This window comes from Salmo salar, chromosome 17, assembly GCF_965601325.2.
Source record: "Salmo salar chromosome 17, fSalSal1, whole genome shotgun sequence".
Lineage (NCBI taxonomy): Eukaryota > Metazoa > Chordata > Actinopteri > Salmoniformes > Salmonidae > Salmo > Salmo salar.
In genome coordinates, this window is record NC_138307.1 from 65,232,515 (window position 1) to 65,252,087 (window position 19,573).

Here is a 19,573-nt window from a genome sequence, read left to right on the forward strand (position 1 = left end):
CTGCTTTCACATCATGTTGTTGGAGAAGCGATGACTGCTTTCACATCATGTTGTTGGAGAAGTGATGACTGCTTTCACATCATGTTGTTGGAGAAATGATGACTGCTTTCACATCATGTTGTTGGAGAAATGATGACTGCTTTCACATCATGTTGTTTGAGCAGTGATGACTGCTTTCACATCATGTTGTTGGAGAAATGATGACTGCTTTCACATCATGTTGTTGGAGAAGTGATCACTGCTTTCACATCATGTTGTTGGAGAAGTGATGACTGCTTTCACATCATGTTATTTGAGCAGTGATGACTGCTTTCATATCATGTTGTTTGAGCAGTGATGACTGCTTTCATATCATGTTGTTTGAGCAGTGATGACTGCTTTCACATCATGTTGTTGGAGAAATGATGACTGCTTTCACATCATGTTGTTTGAGCAGTGATGACTGCTTTCACATCATGTTGTTGGAGAAATGATGACTGCTTTCACATCATGTTGTTGGAGAAGTGATCACTGCTTTCACATCATGTTGTTGGAGAAGTGATGACTGCTTTCACATCATGTTATTTGAGCAGTGATGACTGCTTTCATATCATGTTGTTTGAGCAGTGATGACTGCTTTCACATCATGTTGTTGGAGAAGTGATGACTGCTTTCACATCATGTTGTTGGAGAAGTGATGACTGCTTTCACATCATGTTGTTTGAGCAGTGATGACTGCTTTCACATTATCTTGTTGGAGAAGCGATGACTGCTTTCACATCATGTTGTTGGAGAAGCGATGACTGCTTTCACATCATGTTGTTGGAGAAGTGATGACTGCTTTCACATCATGTTGTTGGAGAAATGATGACTGCTTTCACATCATGTTGTTGGAGAAATGATGACTGCTTTCACATCATGTTGTTTGAGCAGTGATGACTGCTTTCACATCATGTTGTTGGAGAAATGATGACTGCTTTCACATCATGTTGTTGGAGAAGTGATCACTGCTTTCACATCATGTTGTTGGAGAAGTGATGACTGCTTTCACATCATGTTTTTTGAGCAGTGATGACTGCTTTCATATCATGTTGTTTGAGCAGTGATGACTGCTTTCACATCATGTTGTTGGAGAAGTGATGACTGCTTTCACATCATGTTGTTGGAGAAGTGATGACTGCTTTCACATCATGTTGTTTGAGCAGTGATGACTGCTTTCACATCATGTTATTTGAGCAGTGATGACTACTTTCATATCATGTTGTTTGAGCAGTGATGACTGCTTTCATATCATGTTGTTTGAGCAGTGATGACTGCTTTCACATCATGTTGTTTGAGCAGTGATGACTGCTTTTACATCATGTTGTTGGAGAAGCGATGACTGGTTTCACATCCTGTTGTTGGAGAAGCGATGACTGCTTTCACATCATGTTGTTGGAGAAATGATGACTGCTTTCACATCATGTTTTTTGAGCAGTGATGACTGCTTTCACATCATGTTGTTTGAGCAGTGATGACTGCTTTCACATCATGTTGTTGGAGAAGCGATGACTGCTTTCACATCATGTTGTTGGAGAAGCGATGACTGCTTTCACATCTTGTTGTTGGAGAAGTGATGACTGCTTTCACATCATGTTGTTGGAGAAATGATGACTGCTTTCACATCATGTTGTTGGAGAAATGATGACTACTTTCACATCATGTTGTTTGAGCAGTGATGACTGCTTTCACATCATGTTGTTGGAGAAATGATGACTGCTTTCACATCATGTTGTTGGAGAAATGATGACTGCTTTCACATCATGTTGTTGGAGAAGTGATGACTGCATTCACATCATGTTATTTGAGCAGTGATGACTGCTTTCATATCATGTTGTTTGAGCAGTGATGACTGCTTTCACATCATGTTGTTTGAGCAGTGATGACTGCTTTCACATCATGTTGTTTGAGCAGTGATGACTGCTTTCACATCATGTTGTTTGAGCAGTGATGACTGCTTTCACATTATCTTGTTGGAGAAGCGATGACTGCTTTCACATCATGTTGTTGGAGAAGCGATGACTGCTTTCACATCATGTTGTTGGAGAAGCGATGACTGCTTTCACATCATGTTGTTGGAGAAGTGATGACTGCTTTCACATCATGTTGTTGGAGAAATGATGACTGCTTTCACATCATGTTGTTGGAGAAATGATGACTGCTTTCACATCATGTTGTTTGAGCAGTGATGACTGCTTTCACATCATGTTGTTGGAGAAATGATGACTGCTTTCACATCATGTTGTTGGAGAAGTGATGACTGCTTTCACATCATGTTGTTGGAGAAGTGATGACTGCTTTCACTTCATGTTATTTGAGCAGTGATGACTGCTTTCATATCATGTTGTTTGAGCAGTGATGACTGCTTTCACATCATGTTGTTTGAGCAGTGATGACTGCTTTCACATCATGTTGTTTGAGCAGTGATGACTGCTTTCACATCATGTTGTTTGAGCAGTGATGACTGCTAACACATTATCTTGTTGGAGAAGCGATGACTGCTTTCACATCATGTTGTTGGAGAAGCGATGACTGCTTTCACATCATGTTGTTGGAGAAGTGATGACTGCTTTCACATCATGTTGTTGGAGAAATGATGACTGCTTTCACATCATGTTGTTGGAGAAATGATGACTGCTTTCACATCATGTTGTTTGAGCAGTGATGACTGCTTTCACATCATGTTGTTGGAGAAATGATGACTGCTTTCACATCATGTTGTTGGAGAAGTGATCACTGCTTTCACATCATGGTGTTGGAGAAGTGATGACTGCTTTCATATCATGTTGTTTGAGCAGTGATGACTGATTTCACATCATGTTGTTGGAGAAGTGATGACTGCTTTCACATCATGTTGTTGGAGAAGTGATGACTGCTTTCACATCATGTTGTTTGAGCAGTGATGACTGCTTTCACATCATGTTATTTGAGCAGTGATGACTACTTTCATATCATGTTGTTTGAGCAGTGATGACTGCTTTCATATCATGTTGTTTGAGCAGTGATGACTGCTTTCACATCATGTTGTTTGAGCAGTGATGACTGCTTTTACATCATGTTGTTGGAGAAGCGATGACTGGTTTCACATCCTGTTGTTGGAGAAGCGATGACTGCTTTCACATCATGTTGTTGGAGAAATGATGACTGCTTTCACATCATGTTTTTTGAGCAGTGATGACTGCTTTCACATCATGTTGTTTGAGCAGTGATGACTGCTTTCACATCATGTTGTTGGAGAAGCGATGACTGCTTTCACATCATGTTGTTGGAGAAGCGATGACTGCTTTCACATCTTGTTGTTGGAGAAGTGATGACTGCTTTCACATCATGTTGTTGGAGAAATGATGACTGCTTTCACATCATGTTGTTGGAGAAATGATGACTACTTTCACATCATGTTGTTTGAGCAGTGATGACTGCTTTCACATCATGTTGTTGGAGAAATGATGACTGCTTTCACATCATGTTGTTGGAGAAATGATGACTGCTTTCACATCATGTTGTTGGAGAAGTGATGACTGCATTCACATCATGTTATTTGAGCAGTGATGACTGCTTTCATATCATGTTGTTTGAGCAGTGATGACTGCTTTCACATCATGTTGTTTGAGCAGTGATGACTGCTTTCACATCATGTTGTTTGAGCAGTGATGACTGCTTTCACATCATGTTGTTTGAGCAGTGATGACTGCTTTCACATTATCTTGTTGGAGAAGCGATGACTGCTTTCACATCATGTTGTTGGAGAAGCGATGACTGCTTTCACATCATGTTGTTGGAGAAGCGATGACTGCTTTCACATCATGTTGTTGGAGAAGTGATGACTGCTTTCACATCATGTTGTTGGAGAAATGATGACTGCTTTCACATCATGTTGTTGGAGAAATGATGACTGCTTTCACATCATGTTGTTTGAGCAGTGATGACTGCTTTCACATCATGTTGTTGGAGAAATGATGACTGCTTTCACATCATGTTGTTGGAGAAGTGATGACTGCTTTCACATCATGTTGTTGGAGAAGTGATGACTGCTTTCACATCATGTTATTTGAGCAGTGATGACTGCTTTCATATCATGTTGTTTGAGCAGTGATGACTGCTTTCACATCATGTTGTTGGAGAAGTGATGACTGCTTTCACATCATGTTGTTGGAGAAGTGATGACTGCTTTCACATCATGTTGTTTGAGCAGTGAAGACTGCTTTCACATCATGTTATTTGAGCAGTGATGACTACTTTCATATCATGTTGTTTGAGCAGTGATGACTGCTTTCATATCATGTTGTTTGAGCAGTGATGACTGCTTTCACATCATGTTATTTGAGCAGTGATGACTGCTTTCATATCATGTTGTTTGAGCAGTGATGACTGCTTTCACATCATGTTGTTTGAGCAGTGATGACTGCTTTCACATCATGTTGTTTGAGCAGTGATGACTGCTTTCACATCATGTTGTTTGAGCAGTGATGACTGCTTTCACATCATGTTGTTGGAGAAGCGATGACTGCTTTCACATCCTGTTGTTGGAGAAGCGATGACTGCTTTCACATCATGTTGTTGGAGAAATGATGACTGCTTTCACATCATGTTGTTGGAGAAATGATGACTGCTTTCACATCATGTTGTTGGAGAAGTGATGACTGCTTTCACATCATGTTATTTGAGCAGTGATGACTGCTTTCATATCATGTTGTTTGAGCAGTGATGACTGCTTTCACATCATGTTATTTGAGCAGTGATGACTGCTTTCATATCATGTTGTTTGAGCAGTGATGACTGCTTTGATATCATGTTATTTGAGCAGTGATGACTGCTTTCACATCATGTTATTTGAGCAGTGATGACTGCTTTCACATCATGTTGTTTGAGCAGTGATGACTGCTTTCACATCATGTTGTTTGAGCAGTGATGACTGCTTTCACATCATGTTGTTGGAGAAGTGATGACTGCTTTCACATCATGTTGTTTGAGCTGTGATGACTGCTTTCACATCATGTTGTTTGAGCAGTGATGACTGCTTTCACATCATGTTGTTTGAGCAGTGATGACTGCTTTCACATCATGTTGTTTGAGCAGTGATGACTGCTTTCACATCATGTTGTTTGAGCAGTGATGACTGCTTTCACATCATGTTGTTGGAGAAGTGATGACTGCTTTCACATCATGTTGTTTGAGCAGTGATGACTGCTTTCACATCATGTTGTTTGAGCAGTGATGACTGCTTTCACATCATGTTGTTGTAGAAGCGATGACTGCTTTCACATCATTTTGTTTGAGCAGTGATGACTGCTTTCACATCATGTTGTTTGAGCAGTGATGACTGCTTTCACATCATCTTGTTGGAGAAGCGATGACTGCTTTCACATCATGTTGTTGGAGAAGCGATGACTGCTTTCACATCATGTTGTTGGAGAAGCGATGACTGCTTTCACATCATGTTGTTGGAGAAGTGATGACTGCTTTCACATCATGTTGTTGGAGAAATGATGACTGCTTTCACATCATGTTGTTTGAGCAGTGATGACTGCTTTCACATCATGTTGTTGGAGAAATGATGACTGCTTTCACATCATGTTGTTGGAGAAATGATGACTGCTTTCACATCATGTTGTTGGAGAAGTGATGACTGCTTTCACATCATGTTATTTGAGCAGTGATGACTGCTTTCATATCATGTTGTTTGAGCAGTAATGACTGCTTTCACATCATGTTGTTTGAGCAGTGATGACTGCTTTCACATCATGTTGTTTGAGCAGTGATGACTGCTTTCACATCATGTTGTTTGAGCAGTGATGACTGCTTTCACATCATGTTGTTTGAGCAGTGATGACTGCTTTCACAGCATGTTGTTGGAGAAATGATGACTGCTTTCACATCATGTTGTTGGAGAAGTGATGACTGCTTTCACATCATGTTGTTGGAGAAGTGATGACTGCTTTCACATCATGTTGTTGGAGAAGTGATGACTGCTTTCACATCATGTTGTTTGAGCAGTGATGACTGCTTTCACATCATGTTGTTTGAGCAGTGATGACTGCTTTCATATCATGTTATTTGAGCAGTGATGACTGCTTTCACATCATGTTGTTTGAGCAGTGATGACTGCTTTCACATCATGTTGTTTGAGCAGTGATGACTGCTTTCACATCATGTTGTTGGAGAAGTGATGACTGCTTTCACATCATGTTGTTTGAGCTGTGATGACTGCTTTCACATCATGTTGTTTGAGCAGTGATGACTGCTTTCACATCATGTTGTTGGAGAAATGATGACTGCTTTCACATCATGTTGTTGGAGAAATGATGACTGCTTTCACATCATGTTGTTGGAGAAGTGATGACTGCTTTCACATCATGTTATTTGAGCAGTGATGACTGCTTTCATATCATGTTGTTTGAGCAGTGATGACTGCTTTCATATCATGTTATTTGAGCAGTGATGACTGCTTTCACATCATGTTATTTGAGCAGTGATGACTGCTTTCACATCATGTTGTTTGAGCAGTGATGACTGCTTTCACATCATGTTGTTTGAGCAGTGATGACTGCTTTCACATCATGTTGTTGGAGAAATGATGACTACTTTCACATCATGTTGTTTGAGCAGTGATGACTGCTTTCACATCATGTTGTTGGAGAAATGATGACTGCTTTCACATCATGTTGTTGGAGAAATGATGACTGCTTTCACATCATGTTGTTGGAGAAGTGATGACTGCTTTCACATCATGTTATTTGAGCAGTGATGACTGCTTTCATATCATGTTGTTTGAGCAGTGATGACTGCTTTCACATCATGTTGTTTGAGCAGTGATGACTGCTTTCACATCATGTTGTTTGAGCAGTGATGACTGCTTTCACATCATGTTGTTTGAGCAGTGATGACTGCTTTCACATTATCTTGTTGGAGAAGCGATGACTGCTTTCACATCATGTTGTTGGAGAAGCGATGACTGCTTTCACATCATGTTGTTGGAGAAGCGATGACTGCTTTCACATCATGTTGTTGGAGAAGTGATGACTGCTTTCACATCATGTTGTTGGAGAAATGATGACTGCTTTCACATCATGTTGTTGGAGAAATGATGACTGCTTTCACATCATGTTGTTTGAGCAGTGATGACTGCTTTCACATCATGTTGTTGGAGAAATGATGACTGCTTTCACATCATGTTGTTGGAGAAGTGATGACTGCTTTCACATCATGTTGTTGGAGAAGTGATGACTGCTTTCACATCATGTTATTTGAGCAGTGATGACTGCTTTCATATCATGTTGTTTGAGCAGTGATGACTGCTTTCACATCATGTTGTTGGAGAAGTGATGACTGCTTTCACATCATGTTGTTGGAGAAGTGATGACTGCTTTCACATCATGTTGTTTGAGCAGTGATGACTGCTTTCACATCATGTTATTTGAGCAGTGATGACTACTTTCATATCATGTTGTTTGAGCAGTGATGACTGCTTTCATATCATGTTGTTTGAGCAGTGATGACTGCTTTCACATCATGTTATTTGAGCAGTGATGACTGCTTTCATATCATGTTGTTTGAGCAGTGATGACTGCTTTCACATCATGTTGTTTGAGCAGTGATGACTGCTTTCACATCATGTTGTTTGAGCAGTGATGACTGCTTTCACATCATGTTGTTTGAGCAGTGATGACTGCTTTCACATCATGTTGTTGGAGAAGCGATGACTGCTTTCACATCCTGTTGTTGGAGAAGCGATGACTGCTTTCACATCATGTTGTTGGAGAAATGATGACTGCTTTCACATCATGTTGTTGGAGAAATGATGACTGCTTTCACATCATGTTGTTGGAGAAGTGATGACTGCTTTCACATCATGTTATTTGAGCAGTGATGACTGCTTTCATATCATGTTGTTTGAGCAGTGATGACTGCTTTCACATCATGTTATTTGAGCAGTGATGACTGCTTTCATATCATGTTGTTTGAGCAGTGATGACTGCTTTGATATCATGTTATTTGAGCAGTGATGACTGCTTTCACATCATGTTATTTGAGCAGTGATGACTGCTTTCACATCATGTTGTTTGAGCAGTGATGACTGCTTTCACATCATGTTGTTTGAGCAGTGATGACTGCTTTCACATCATGTTGTTGGAGAAGTGATGACTGCTTTCACATCATGTTGTTTGAGCTGTGATGACTGCTTTCACATCATGTTGTTTGAGCAGTGATGACTGCTTTCACATCATGTTGTTTGAGCAGTGATGACTGCTTTCACATCATGTTGTTTGAGCAGTGATGACTGCTTTCACATCATGTTGTTTGAGCAGTGATGACTGCTTTCACATCATGTTGTTGGAGAAGTGATGACTGCTTTCACATCATGTTGTTTGAGCAGTGATGACTGCTTTCACATCATGTTGTTTGAGCAGTGATGACTGCTTTCACATCATGTTGTTGTAGAAGCGATGACTGCTTTCACATCATTTTGTTTGAGCAGTGATGACTGCTTTCACATCATGTTGTTTGAGCAGTGATGACTGCTTTCACATCATCTTGTTGGAGAAGCGATGACTGCTTTCACATCATGTTGTTGGAGAAGCGATGACTGCTTTCACATCATGTTGTTGGAGAAGCGATGACTGCTTTCACATCATGTTGTTGGAGAAGTGATGACTGCTTTCACATCATGTTGTTGGAGAAATGATGACTGCTTTCACATCATGTTGTTTGAGCAGTGATGACTGCTTTCACATCATGTTGTTGGAGAAATGATGACTGCTTTCACATCATGTTGTTGGAGAAATGATGACTGCTTTCACATCATGTTGTTGGAGAAGTGATGACTGCTTTCACATCATGTTATTTGAGCAGTGATGACTGCTTTCATATCATGTTGTTTGAGCAGTAATGACTGCTTTCACATCATGTTGTTTGAGCAGTGATGACTGCTTTCACATCATGTTGTTTGAGCAGTGATGACTGCTTTCACATCATGTTGTTTGAGCAGTGATGACTGCTTTCACAGCATGTTGTTGGAGAAATGATGACTGCTTTCACATCATGTTGTTGGAGAAGTGATGACTGCTTTCACATCATGTTGTTGGAGAAGTGATGACTGCTTTCACATCATGTTGTTGGAGAAGTGATGACTGCTTTCACATCATGTTGTTTGAGCAGTGATGACTGCTTTCACATCATGTTGTTTGAGCAGTGATGACTGCTTTCATATCATGTTATTTGAGCAGTGATGACTGCTTTCACATCATGTTGTTTGAGCAGTGATGACTGCTTTCACATCATGTTGTTTGAGCAGTGATGACTGCTTTCACATCATGTTGTTGGAGAAGTGATGACTGCTTTCACATCATGTTGTTTGAGCTGTGATGACTGCTTTCACATCATGTTGTTTGAGCAGTGATGACTGCTTTCACATCATGTTGTTGGAGAAATGATGACTGCTTTCACATCATGTTGTTGGAGAAATGATGACTGCTTTCACATCATGTTGTTGGAGAAGTGATGACTGCTTTCACATCATGTTATTTGAGCAGTGATGACTGCTTTCATATCATGTTGTTTGAGCAGTGATGACTGCTTTGATATCATGTTATTTGAGCAGTGATGACTGCTTTCACATCATGTTATTTGAGCAGTGATGACTGCTTTCACATCATGTTGTTTGAGCAGTGATGACTGCTTTCACATCATGTTGTTTGAGCAGTGATGACTGCTTTCACATCATGTTGTTGGAGAAGTGATGACTGCTTTCACATCATGTTGTTTGAGCTGTGATGACTGCTTTCACATCATGTTGTTTGAGCAGTGATGACTGCTTTCACATCATGTTGTTTGAGCAGTGATGACTGCTTTCACATCATGTTGTTTGAGCAGTGATGACTGCTTTCACATCATGTTGTTTGAGCAGTGATGACTGCTTTCACATCATGTTGTTGGAGAAGTGATGACTGCTTTCACATCATGTTGTTTGAGCAGTGATGACTGCTTTCACATCATGTTGTTTGAGCAGTGATGACTGCTTTCACATCATGTTGTTGTAGAAGCGATGACTGCTTTCACATCATTTTGTTTGAGCAGTGATGACTGCTTTCACATCATGTTGTTTGAGCAGTGATGACTGCTTTCACATCATCTTGTTGGAGAAGCGATGACTGCTTTCACATCATGTTGTTGGAGAAGCGATGACTGCTTTCACATCATGTTGTTGGAGAAGCGATGACTGCTTTCACATCATGTTGTTGGAGAAGTGATGACTGCTTTCACATCATGTTGTTGGAGAAATGATGACTGCTTTCACATCATGTTGTTTGAGCAGTGATGACTGCTTTCACATCATGTTGTTGGAGAAATGATGACTGCTTTCACATCATGTTGTTGGAGAAATGATGACTGCTTTCACATCATGTTGTTGGAGAAGTGATGACTGCTTTCACATCATGTTATTTGAGCAGTGATGACTGCTTTCATATCATGTTGTTTGAGCAGTAATGACTGCTTTCACATCATGTTGTTTGAGCAGTGATGACTGCTTTCACATCATGTTGTTTGAGCAGTGATGACTGCTTTCACATCATGTTGTTTGAGCAGTGATGACTGCTTTCACAGCATGTTGTTGGAGAAATGATGACTGCTTTCACATCATGTTGTTGGAGAAGTGATGACTGCTTTCACATCATGTTGTTGGAGAAGTGATGACTGCTTTCACATCATGTTGTTGGAGAAGTGATGACTGCTTTCACATCATGTTGTTTGAGCAGTGATGACTGCTTTCACATCATGTTGTTGGAGAAATGATGACTGCTTTCACATCATGTTGTTGGAGAAATGATGACTGCTTTCACATCATGTTGTTGGAGAAGTGATGACTGCTTTCACATCATGTTATTTGAGCAGTGATGACTGCTTTCATATCATGTTGTTTGAGCAGTGATGACTGCTTTCATATCATGTTATTTGAGCAGTGATGACTGCTTTCACATCATGTTATTTGAGCAGTGATGACTGCTTTCACATCATGTTGTTTGAGCAGTGATGACTGCTTTCACATCATGTTGTTTGAGCAGTGATGACTGCTTTCACATCATGTTGTTGGAGAAGTGATGACTGCTTTCACATCATGTTGTTTGAGCTGTGATGACTGCTTTCACATCATGTTGTTTGAGCAGTGATGACTGCTTTCACATCATGTTGTTTGAGCAGTGATGACTGCTTTCACATCATGTTGTTTGAGCAGTGATGACTGCTTTCACATCATGTTGTTGGAGAAGTGATGACTGCTTTCACATCATGTTGTTTGAGCAGTGATGACTGCTTTCACATCATGTTGTTTGAGCAGTGATGACTGCTTTCACATCATGTTGTTGTAGAAGCGATGACTGCTTTCACATCATTTTGTTTGAGCAGTGATGACTGCTTTCACATCATGTTGTTTGAGCAGTGATGACTGCTTTCACATCATCTTGTTGGAGAAGCGATGACTGCTTTCACATCATGTTGTTGGAGAAGCGATGACTGCTTTCACATCATGTTGTTGGAGAAGCGATGACTGCTTTCACATCATGTTGTTGGAGAAGTGATGACTGCTTTCACATCATGTTGTTGGAGAAATGATGACTGCTTTCACATCATGTTGTTTGAGCAGTGATGACTGCTTTCACATCATGTTGTTGGAGAAATGATGACTGCTTTCACATCATGTTGTTGGAGAAATGATGACTGCTTTCACATCATGTTGTTGGAGAAGTGATGACTGCTTTCACATCATGTTATTTGAGCAGTGATGACTGCTTTCATATCATGTTGTTTGAGCAGTAATGACTGCTTTCACATCATGTTGTTTGAGCAGTGATGACTGCTTTCACATCATGTTGTTTGAGCAGTGATGACTGCTTTCACATCATGTTGTTTGAGCAGTGATGACTGCTTTCACATCATGTTGTTTGAGCAGTGATGACTGCTTTCACAGCATGTTGTTGGAGAAATGATGACTGCTTTCACATGTTGTTTGAGCAGTGATGACTGCTTTCACATCATGTTGTTGGAGAAGTGATGACTGCTTTCACATCATGTTGTTGGAGAAGTGATGACTGCTTTCACATCATGTTGTTGGAGAAGTGATGACTGCTTTCACATCATGTTGTTGGAGAAGTGATGACTGCTTTCACATCATGTTATTTGAGCAGTGATGACTGCTTTCATATCATGTTGTTTGAGCAGTGATGACTGCTTTCACATCATGTTGTTTGAGCAGTGATGACTGCTTTCATATCATGTTATTTGAGCAGTGATGACTGCTTTCACATCATGTTGTTTGAGCAGTGATGACTGCTTTCACATCATGCTGTTTGAGCAGTGATGACTGCTTTCACATCATGTTGTTGGAGAAATGATGACTGCTTTCACATCATGTTGTTTGAGCAGTGATGACTGCTTTCACATCATGTTGTTTGAGCAGTGATGACTGCTTTCACATCATCTTGTTGGAGAAGCGATGACTGCTTTCACATCATGTTGTTGGAGAAGCGATGACTACTTTCACATCATGTTGTTGGAGAAGCGATGACTGCTTTCACATCATGTTGTTGGAGTAATGATGACTGCTTTCACATCATGTTGTTGGAGAAATGATGACTGCTTTCAAATCATGTTGTTTGAGCAGTGATGACTGCTTTCACATCATGTTGTTGGAGAAATGATGACTGCTTTCACATCATGTTGTTGGAGAAATGATGACTGCATTCACATCATGTTGTTGGAGAAGTGATGACTGCTTTCACATCATGTTATTTGAGCAGTGATGACTGCTTTCATATAATGTTGTTTGAGCAGTGATGACTGCTTTCATATCATGTTATTTGAGCAGTGATGACTGCTTTCACATCATGTTGTTTGAGCAGTGATGACTGCTTTCACATCATGTTGTTTGAGCAGTGATGACTGCTTTCACATCATGTTGTTTGAGCAGTGATGACTGCTTTCACATCATCTTGTTGGAGAAGCGATGACTGCTTTCACATCATGTTGTTGGAGAAGCGATGACTGCTTTCACATCATGTTGTTGGAGAAGCGATGACTGCTTTCACATCATGTTGTTGGAGAATGATGACTGCTTTCACATCATGTTGTTGGAGAAATGATGACTGCTTTCACATCATGTTGTTTGAGCAGTGATGACTGCTTTCACATCATGTTGTTGGAGAAATGATGACTGCTTTCACATCATGTTGTTGGAGAAGTGATGACTGCTTTCACATCATGTTATTTGAGCAGTGATGACTGCTTTCATATCATGTTGTTTGAGCAGTAATGACTGCTTTCACATCATATTGTTTGAGCAGTGATGACTCCTTTCACATCATGTTGTTTGAGCAGTGATGACTGCTTTCACATCATGTTGTTTGAGCAGTGATGACTGCTTTCACATCATGTTGTTTGAGCAGTGATGACTGCTTTCACATCATGTTGTTGGAGAAATGATGACTGCTTTCACATGTTGTTTGAGCAGTGATGACTGCTTTCACATCATGTTGTTGGAGAAGTGATGACTGCTTTCACATCATGTTGTTGGATAAGTGATGACTGCTTTCACATCATGTTGTTGGAGCAGTGATGACTGCTTTCACATCATGTTATTTGAGCAGTGATGACTGCTTTCATATCATGTTGTTTGAGCAGTAATGACTGCTTTCACATCATGTTGTTTGAGCAGTGATGACTGCTTTCACATCATGTTGTTTGAGCAGTGATGACTGCTTTCACATCATGTTGTTTGAGCAGTGATGACTGCTTTCACATCATGTTGTTTGAGCAGTGATGACTGCTTTCACAGCATGTTGTTGGAGAAATGATGACTGCTTTCACATGTTGTTTGAGCAGTGATGACTGCTTTCACATCATGTTGTTGGAGAAGTGATGACTGCTTTCACATCATGTTGTTGGAGAAGTGATGACTGCTTTCACATCATGTTGTTGGAGAAGTGATGACTGCTTTCACATCATGTTGTTGGAGAAGTGATGACTGCTTTCACATCATGTTATTTGAGCAGTGATGACTGCATTCATATCATGTTGTTTGAGCAGTGCTGACTGCTTTCACATCATGTTGTTTGAGCAGTGATGACTGCTTTCATATCATGTTATTTGAGCAGTGATGACTGCTTTCACATCATGTTGTTTGAGCAGTGATGACTGCTTTCACATCATGTTGTTTGAGCAGTGATGACTGCTTTCACATCATGTTGTTTGAGCAGTAATGACTGCTTTCACATCATGTTGTTTGAGCAGTGATGACTGCTTTCACATCATGTTGTTTGAGCAGTGATGACTGCTTTCACATCATGTTGTTTGAGCAGTGATGACTGCTTTCACATCATGTTGTTTGAGCAGTGATGACTGCTTTCACAGCATGTTGTTGGAGAAATGATGACTGCTTTCACATCATGTTGTTTGAGCAGTGATGACTGCTTTCACATCATGTTGTTGGAGAAATGATGACTGCTTTCACATCATGTTGTTGGAGAAATGATGACTGCTTTCACATCATGTTGTTGGAGAAGTGATGACTGCTTTCACATCATGTTATTTGAGCAGTGATGACTGCTTTCATATCATGTTGTTTGAGCAGTAATGACTGCTTTCACATCATGTTGTTTGAGCAGTGATGACTGCTTTCACATCATGTTGTTTGAGCAGTGATGACTGCTTTCACATCATGTTGTTTGAGCAGTGATGACTGCTTTCACATCATGTTGTTTGAGCAGTGATGACTGCTTTCACAGCATGTTGTTGGAGAAATGATGACTGCTTTCACATGTTGTTTGAGCAGTGATGACTGCTTTCACATCATGTTGTTGGAGAAGTGATGACTGCTTTCACATCATGTTGTTGGAGAAGTGATGACTGCTTTCACATCATGTTGTTGGAGAAGTGATGACTGCTTTCACATCATGTTGTTGGAGAAGTGATGACTGCTTTCACATCATGTTATTTGAGCAGTGATGACTGCTTTCATATCATGTTGTTTGAGCAGTGATGACTGCTTTCACATCATGTTGTTTGAGCAGTGATGACTGCTTTCATATCATGTTATTTGAGCAGTGATGACTGCTTTCACATCATGTTGTTTGAGCAGTGATGACTGCTTTCACATCATGCTGTTTGAGCAGTGATGACTGCTTTCACATCATGTTGTTGGAGAAATTTTACTGCTTTCACATCATGTTGTTTGAGCAGTGATGACTGCTTTCACATCATGTTGTTTGAGCAGTGATGACTGCTTTCACATCATCTTGTTGGAGAAGCGATGACTGCTTTCACATCATGTTGTTGGAGAAGCGATGACTACTTTCACATCATGTTGTTGGAGAAGCGATGACTGCTTTCACATCATGTTGTTGGAGTAATGATGACTGCTTTCACATCATGTTGTTGGAGAAATGATGACTGCTTTCAAATCATGTTGTTTGAGCAGTGATGACTGCTTTCACATCATGTTGTTGGAGAAATGATGACTGCTTTCACATCATGTTGTTGGAGAAATGATGACTGCATTCACATCATGTTGTTGGAGAAGTGATGACTGCTTTCACATCATGTTATTTGAGCAGTGATGACTGCTTTCATATAATGTTGTTTGAGCAGTGATGACTGCTTTCATATCATGTTATTTGAGCAGTGATGACTGCTTTCACATCATGTTGTTTGAGCAGTGATGACTGCTTTCACATCATGTTGTTTGAGCAGTGATGACTGCTTTCACATCATGTTGTTTGAGCAGTGATGACTGCTTTCACATCATCTTGTTGGAGAAGCGATGACTGCTTTCACATCATGTTGTTGGAGAAGCGATGACTGCTTTCACATCATGTTGTTGGAGAAGCGATGACTGCTTTCACATCATGTTGTTGGAGAATGATGACTGCTTTCACATCATGTTGTTGGAGAAATGATGACTGCTTTCACATCATGTTGTTTGAGCAGTGATGACTGCTTTCACATCATGTTGTTGGAGAAATGATGACTGCTTTCACATCATGTTGTTGGAGAAGTGATGACTGCTTTCACATCATGTTATTTGAGCAGTGATGACTGCTTTCATATCATGTTGTTTGAGCAGTAATGACTGCTTTCACATCATATTGTTTGAGCAGTGATGACTGCTTTCACATCATGTTGTTTGAGCAGTGATGACTGCTTTCACATCATGTTGTTTGAGCAGTGATGACTGCTTTCACATCATGTTGTTTGAGCAGTGATGACTGCTTTCACATCATGTTGTTGGAGAAGCGATGACTGCTTTCACATCATGTTGTTGGAGAAGCGATGACTGCTTTCACATCATGTTGTTTGAGCAGTGATGACTGCTTTCACATCATCTTGTTGGAGAAGCGATGACTGCTTTCACATCATGTTGTTGGAGAAGCGATGACTGCTTTCACATCATGTTGTTGGAGAAGCGATGACTGCTTTCACATCATGTTGTTTGAGCAGTGATGACTGCTTTCACATCATGTTGTTTGAGCAGTGATGACTGCTTTCACATCATCTTGTTGGAGAAGCGATGACTGCTTTCACATCATGTTGTTGGAGAAGCGATGACTGCTTTCACATCATGTTGTTGGAGAAGCGATGACTGCTTTCACATCATGTTGTTGGAGAATGATGACTGCTTTCACATCATGTTGTTGGAGAAATGATGACTGCTTTCACATCATGTTGTTTGAGCAGTGATGACTGCTTTCACATCATGTTGTTGGAGAAATGATGACTGCTTTCACATCATGTTGTTGGAGAAGTGATGACTGCTTTCACATCATGTTATTTGAGCAGTGATGACTGCTTTCATATCATGTTGTTTGAGCAGTAATGACTGCTTTCACATCATATTGTTTGAGCAGTGATGACTGCTTTCACATCATGTTGTTTGAGCAGTGATGACTGCTTTCACATCATGTTGTTTGAGCAGTGATGACTGCTTTCACATCATGTTGTTTGAGCAGTGATGACTGCTTTCACATCATGTTGTTGGAGAAATGATGACTGCTTTCACATGTTGTTTGAGCAGTGATGACTGCTTTCACATCATGTTGTTGGAGAAGTGATGACTGCTTTCACATCATGTTGTTGGATAAGTGATGACTGCTTTCACATCATGTTGTTGGAGCAGTGATGACTGCTTTCACATCATGTTATTTGAGCAGTGATGACTGCTTTCATATCATGTTGTTTGAGCAGTAATGACTGCTTTCACATCATGTTGTTTGAGCAGTGATGACTGCTTTCACATCATGTTGTTTGAGCAGTGATGACTGCTTTCACATCATGTTGTTTGAGCAGTGATGACTGCTTTCACATCATGTTGTTTGAGCAGTGATGACTGCTTTCACAGCATGTTGTTGGAGAAATGATGACTGCTTTCACATGTTGTTTGAGCAGTGATGACTGCTTTCACATCATGTTGTTGGAGAAGTGATGACTGCTTTCACATCATGTTGTTGGAGAAGTGATGACTGCTTTCACATCATGTTGTTGGAGAAGTGATGACTGCTTTCACATCATGTTGTTGGAGAAGTGATGACTGCTTTCACATCATGTTATTTGAGCAGTGATGACTGCATTCATATCATGTTGTTTGAGCAGTGCTGACTGCTTTCACATCATGTTGTTTGAGCAGTGATGACTGCTTTCATATCATGTTATTTGAGCAGTGATGACTGCTTTCACATCATGTTGTTTGAGCAGTGATGACTGCTTTCACATCATGCTGTTTGAGCAGTGATGACTGCTTTCACATCATGTTGTTGGAGAAATGATGACTGCTTTCACATCATGTTGTTTGAGCAGTGATGACTGCTTTCACATCATGTTGTTGGAGAAGCGATGACTGCTTTCACATCATGTTGTTGGAGAAGCGATGACTGCTTTCACATCATGTTGTTGGAGAAGCGATGACTGCTTTCACATCATGTTGTTGGAGAAATGATGACTGCTTTCAAATCATGTTGTTTGAGCAGTGATGACTGCTTTCACATCATGTTGTTGGAGAAATGATGACTGCTTTCACATCATGTTGTTGGAGAAATGATGACTGCTTTCACATCATGTTGTTGGAGAAGTGATGACTGCTTTCACATCATGTTATTTGAGCAGTGATGACTGCTTTCATATCATGTTGTTTGAGCAGTGATGACTGCTTTCATATCATGTTATTTGAGCAGTGATGACTGCTTTCACATCATGTTGTTTGAGCAGTGATGACTGCTTTCACATCATGTTGTTTGAGCAGTGATGACTGCTTTCACATCATGTTGTTTGAGCAGTGATGACTGCTTTCACATCATCTTGTTGGAGAAGCGATGACTGCTTTCACATCATGTTGTTGGAGAAGCGATGACTGCTTTCACATCATGTTGTTGGAGAAGCGATGACTGCTTTCACATCATGTTGTTGGAGAATGATGACTGCTTTCACATCATGTTGTTGGAGAAATGATGACTGCTTTCACATCATGTTGTTTGAGCAGTGATGACTGCTTTCACATCATGTTGTTGGAGAAATGATGACTGCTTTCACATCATGTTGTTGGAGAAGTGATGACTGCTTTCACATCATGTTATTTGGGCAGTGATGACTGCTTTCATATCATGTTGTTTGAGCAGTGATGACTGCTTTCACATCATGTTGTTTGAGCAGTGATGACTGCTTTCATATCATGTTATTTGAGCAGTGATGACTGCTTTCACATCATGTTGTTTGAGCAGTGATGACTGCTTTCACATCATGCTGTTTGAGCAGTGATGACTGCTTTCACATCATGTTGTTGGAGAAATGATGACTGCTTTCACATCATGTTGTTGGAGAAATGATGACTGCTTTCACATCATGTTGTTGGAGAAGTGATGACTGCTTTCACATCATGTTATTTGAGCAGTGATGACTGCTTTCATATCATGTTGTTTGAGCAGTGATGACTGCTTTCATATCATGTTATTTGAGCAGTGATGACTGCTTTCACATCATGTTGTTTGAGCAGTGATGACTGCTTTCACATCATGTTGTTTGAGCAGTAATGACTGCTTTCACATCATATTGTTTGAGCAGTGATGACTGCTTTCACATCATGTTGTTTGAGCAGTGATGACTGCTTTCACATCATGTTGTTTGAGCAGTGATGACTGCTTTCACATCATCTTGTTTGAGCAGTGATGACTGCTTTCACATCATGTTGTTGGAGAAATGATGACTGCTTTCACATGTTGTTTGAGCAGTGATGACTGCTTTCACATCATGTTGTTGGAGAAGTGATGACTGCTTTCACATCATGTTGTTGGATAAGTGATGACTGCTTTCACATCATGTTGTTGGAGCAGTGATGACTGCTTTCACATCATGTTATTTGAGCAGTGATGACTGCTTTCATATCATGTTGTTTGAGCAGTAATGACTGCTTTCACATCATGTTGTTTGAGCAGTGATGACTGCTTTCACATCATGTTGTTTGAGCAGTGATGACTGCTTTCACATCATGTTGTTTGAGCAGTGATGACTGCTTTCACATCAT